Source organism: Pterocles gutturalis, unplaced genomic scaffold (assembly GCF_000699245.1).
Source record: "Pterocles gutturalis isolate BGI_N339 unplaced genomic scaffold, ASM69924v1 scaffold3001, whole genome shotgun sequence".
NCBI classification, from domain to species: Eukaryota; Metazoa; Chordata; class Aves; order Pterocliformes; family Pteroclidae; genus Pterocles; species Pterocles gutturalis.
Window position 1 is genome coordinate 76,871 of NW_010102732.1, and position 5,706 is coordinate 82,576.

The following is a 5,706-nucleotide window of genomic DNA, read 5'->3' on the forward strand; positions in this document are numbered from 1 at the left end:
GATTTTTCAACTCCAGATATAGCTGTTCCTAGATGATACAGTTCCAAAAGCTGTCACATCTGCCAGCGAGCATGAGAAAAAAATCCCACAGCCAGCAGATCCAGAGCAGGGGGAGGGACCGGCTGGAAGGAGGGGCAAGAAGAGAGAAGGGTCAGGCTCAGATGAGAGGAAGGGGTGGGAAGATTAAGGATGGAAGAGAGAAAAGGGAATGAGTTCGGAAAGAGGAACGGCTGGGAGACAGGCAACCTGAGGAGCAGGGCACAGAAAAGAATCAACCCCGCTGAAAACAAGAAGTCGATAAATGTTGTTACCAGGAATTGCTCATCACAACAGAAGGGTTCAAACCCTCAGACAAAGAGGGTGGCATGCACTGGCACTGCATCCGACCGGCCTCCACCCCATACCCACAGAATTACATACTCCATTAGTACATACGCACGGTACTTAGCTGCGTTCAGATGCTCATTCACTCACACGTACGCCCGATGACAGCAGAGAGCTACTTCAGCCTGACTTGTATCGTTCCCAATTAAAAATAAGCTTTCCCTCCCCCTCCTGGCTGCAGCAGCCGAGCTCACTCACCAGGGCTGATGGCACTGCTATCGCAGATCTGGACACAGCTTGCTGCATTCCTCCCACCCCGGACAAGAGATAACGCTTGGTCCCTGGGCTGAGGAAAGCAATTCCCATGATTTCTGAGCACTCCCTCCGCTAATACGCCAAACTACTCTGGCCAGCTACAAGAGGAGGGGGGGAGGAAGAGAACTCTTTCTACAGGACCTGAGAACTGCCATATGCAGACTGAGTTTGGAGTAGGAAGATGAAGATCCCAGAGAACCCACCAATTAAAAGGAAGAAACATATTTCCATCTTCTGCTGTACAGGTCACTGCCATGTAATACATTTCCAGTGCAGCGCAAGTTAAACAGGCCGCTGCCATGCATGTGTGTGTTCGTGCGCATTATGTGTGGATACGCACACACGGTATTTCCCTGTACTCCATACCTGCCAAAATCCTAATGTTTGCCCTCCTGACATTTCTCACACGATTGCTATTCATAACAAGCCATAAATGTTCATAGTATTTTGCAGACAAAGAAAAATGACAGGTTACTTCCCTGAGGAGCTTACAAACCTAAATGTGACTTCACACAGCAAGAAATCACAACAAAGGGTGAGTGAAAGGGAGAAAGAAAAGCAAAATGGTCTGAAATCTGAAATGGGATCTAAGAGCACAGAGCCATGTCGCAATGAAATGTTCCACATTCCTCTGCAATTCTAGTTTTAGAAATACTGGTTTAGGTACTTTTTTTTCTTCCCCAAAAGGAAGAGTGGATGTTTGCCTGCTGCGCTATCACTTCCCCTATTTCAAGTCCTTTCCTTCCACTCCTCTCTCTCTCTCTCCCACCAGCCCCCAGCAGCAAAGCTGTGTGTCAGAGCAAACTAGCACCACAGCAAACTGATGTAATGCTCTAAATCCTGCCCAAACACACACATGAGCGCACAGATTAATATTACATTAGACATAAGCTTAGGAGAGACATATTTGTTATATTGGTGGGTTTATTTTTGACAAATGAGGAAAAAAGAACACAACTGCTTGACATTTTTTGCCCTGGCTCTGCTGAACAGCGTCTAAAGGCTATGGTGCTGCCTCCTTCTCCCTTGCTCCATTTCCTTGCTCATAAATTAGGACTAAAACCTGAAACACAGTGAACGCCTGTTTGCTAAGCGTGTTTTGAACGCTGCTTGGTGACACACTTCCAGGTGTGTTTTAGCTATACCAGACCAAATCCATTCTGGGCCATATAAGAAAAAGGGAAGACCTCTAACTTTCTGAAACTAGTACAGGCATGTCCCAAATGCTAATGGGTTTTTTCTTCCCCTTGACAAATAATAAAGTTTTCCATTATTTACAGTCTCTTGGAAATCCCAGCTAGAGTCACTGTGCCATTGTGCCAGTCTCTGAAGTCAGGCCCCACCCTCCAGAGGTCTCATCTAAACAGACAAAAGGTAGGGAAAAGGAATTATTATCCTGATTTGCAGACGAGACCAAAAAAAATTATTAGCTTGGTTTCTTCCCAGCAATGTCTAGATTAGCAAGACTGAAAGAGCTTCCAGGTATGTCTCCTAGCTGGTTTTTAACTTCATATCAAGGCCAGATCCAGGCCCAACACACCCTGCACACACAGAGAGAAAACACGGGTGCAGAGAACCCACGGGAGCCAAGACATGCCCTGACCACATGTTTGATCTCGACACCAGCACACAGGGCTAGACACCGTGACAGAAACGAGCTGCACAGACAGAAATCACACCCAAACCTCAATGGCAACCCAAAGCCCTCACTGTAAGGTTAGCCTTTCCCCATCCGTCCATGGTTTGAGGGGGTCACAGGTAGCAAAAACCACTGCAGCACCAAGAGAAGGGAGCAGCTCATCGCATCCTCTTCCCCCAAAGCCAGGGAGATGCGTGCTGCCAGTCGTAAGCCTAAGACATAAGCCCCTAGAACAACTATGACCCTTTTCCCCGCCTTTTAAACACCCGATGTGGCTGTGCCCTGTTCTGGATATTCAGAACCATACGGCACTGCATCTCTGACACCCACCTTACACACGCACCTTCGCTGCTCCACGTCCAAGGAGTAACTGCATTGTTTCAGATGGGTTTGCTGACATCATTTTGCCACAAAGGATGCATCAGGGTTAAAACCAAGTGGTTGTATGCTGCTGCTAATTCAGAATACCAAAGAGCTTCAAGGCAGGGTGGGATATGGGGCTTCACTCTCCACTGTCTTGTGTGTCAGATCCATTCAAAATGAGCATAAAAATACCACTGAGATTAGAACAAGAACATTTAAGGTTCTGTCTCCAAAAATTCACATGAACAGCAACATCTTACGTATCAGACAGAAGGTTATGCTGGGACAAGTGCAAGGGGCCACATCTGGCATGCCAGCTCACATGACACGCAAAGGAGCCAAGGCGCTCGGCTGCATCTGGGGAACACGCTACTTCAAACACAGCGCCTCAAAACACAGGGCTCCACGTCCTGCGGCTCTGCCCGAGCACCGTAACCTCGCTGTGCTCCTCTGTGCCACGTCACGGATCGCAGATCCAGCTGCCCACGGCACACTGGGTTACAAGAGGGAAGCCGTAGCTCTGCGCTGCAAATGCGCGCGATACAGACTTCGATTTCAGGAAGCACAAGGCAGGAGCCAAGCAAGAGTTGCACGCTCAGTAAGCACGGCCGATTGCTTGCAAGCAGACCTGTCCCAGCAGAGGCACCGGCATCCTGGATCACACTCCTCCCTCCAGCAGCATGGCAGAGACGCCACAGTGATTCCCCAGACCGCTCACTGGTATGAAGATGCAAGAGTTAAACCTCTTTCCAAACACCACTAGACAATCTCAGTCCCTATTTATGATCACCGTGTTCTCCCCAAGTGAGATACATATATATCGAATTGCTGTCAACAGCCTGCCAGGCAGCTCACTTGTGTTGTCCTCCCGGGATAACTGATGGGAAAACCGCGGCTTCGGCAGTGTGCCCCAAAACACCGAGGAGACAGACTAGCTGAAACCCCACAACCTGGCGGACCCTCAGTGCCTTCCTACTCACTGCTGCCAACACCCATATGGAAATTTAAATCATAACAGAGGCCTTCTCCTAGGGAGTATCAGTTATTCTGCTCTGTTTGGAAAGGAAAAAACACATGCCACGAGTACGAACATTCACGCAGCACTCCATACATTAAAACCTGAGGTGCACTCGTAACGCAAGATAAATAACTGTGATTGTCTACACCTACACTCCCTTCATCAATTAATTACAAAATAGTTACTAACTCTACAAGTTAAAAATGGCTCAGCCTAAGGTCAGTGGAATTTCCTGAGATTTTTTTTTTGAGGGAAATAGGTTTGAACATTTAGTCTATCATCGCCCTACATTCCCATTGCTCTTATGCCAGACAAATGGAAGATCAATCTTGAAACAACATCATCACTAATGACCAAACTGCAACATGGTAATCCTCCTGCACCTTTAGAAACCATACTGAGAAATTCTTTAAAAACAAGACCTGCATCAGCCAAGCCCCGATTCTGTACCACATTGAGTCCATACAATTATAACGGAGAAGGCAATGAGAGCGGTGCAGGAGCAGGGTGAGTACAACAGACAAGAAAACTGGTCCCCTGGTCCAGAGCCTCCCTTGGCAAGAGCTGAAATTTTACCATACTCTCTCCAGCTATCGGTGCTGTGCAGCACAACATACGGGTTAGCCTTCAGCTGCTCTTGATAACTTCAGAGCTGATGTCCTGTACGTGTACAGAACTGATGTGCAGCTCTGAATGTGATGAAACTTCAGCATGGTGCCTCTGTTGGTACCCTCAAGAAAACATAATGTGCAATGCCGAACTCAGAACCTGGCAGAGTTTTCACTCGCAGTTGGAGTAAGGCCAGTCCAAACTATTTTAACCAATTTGCACCAAATATTTAGCTCTTTTCTCTTCTTGTGAATTTCCCTGAGCACGTTAGAGAAGTAGGTTAAAAAGTGCTCTTATTTTCCGATTGGAGGCAGGACAGCCAAACTTTTATAGTGCTGATCCTTATGAATGAAAACTATTTTGTGATCAAGCATGAGTTAATGTTTCTCACTTTCGCAAGCCTCGGCAGCAGGACCCAGGATATTCTTTCCAGGTACAGACATCTCACACCCATCTGTACAGAAACAACGCCAGTACAGGGAACAGACTGTCCATCTGCACGCACAGTTACTAACCCAGCAAACTATTTGCTGCTAGCTCTTTCCACTATTTGATCAGCTTTGCTACTAGATACCTAAACCGTTGCTCACACTTAGCACGCAGGATGTACATACCAAGGCAGTGTAGAATATTAAAATCAATATACAACTTCATCACACCATCAAAAATGAGACTTTTCAGTGGGACAGGACTTGAGAGAGCACCATGCAGCAGCATTCCTTTCCCCAGCAGCTGTACAGGGGCTCAGCTGACTCGGGTTTTACCCAGGCACAAAACCCAGAAAAGCAGAGGAAGACTCAGCAAATATCTCTTACTCTACGTACATCCCCCAGCCTCACCCAAGAACTCGCACTCACCAGCCACAAACGTCTCTTCTCTTTTTTCAGTACTCTGTCCCCAGATACATTAAGGCATTAGTGTCCTGGCAAAGAAGAAAGCAAACACATCAGCACACATTAATGGACAGGACTGTTTTCTGGAGCTGTAAATACCTGGCTGTAAGTGTTGGTTACCACCTGTCAAAAACAATTCAGTACAAATGCCCAATAGAAAGGTAGATCGTAACTTAAAATAGGAGGAGATTAGCCAGCTTTCAAACAGCCAAAATACACTCCTGCACCCATACATGCAGGAGTACTACACCGTAGTAGTTTCCGTAGGCGTGCTGAAAGCATCTTGGCTAGCGCAGCAGCCAGAAGGTCGGGAATACACATACGAGGGGATTTACTGGCGAGTCAATCAGACCTCTCCGTAAGGTATGGTGAGGGTCCTTGCGGATACAAGAGACTTAAAAGGAGGTATTGCAACGTCTCACATAAAGGCAATGAGCGTGCATGTTCCTGACACGCTGTCAGCTTTCTCAAGCATCACCCAGAGTAATTTTTAACCCCTTCTTCACCCCAGTGTTTTAACAGCATCACCCTACAAGATTTAACAA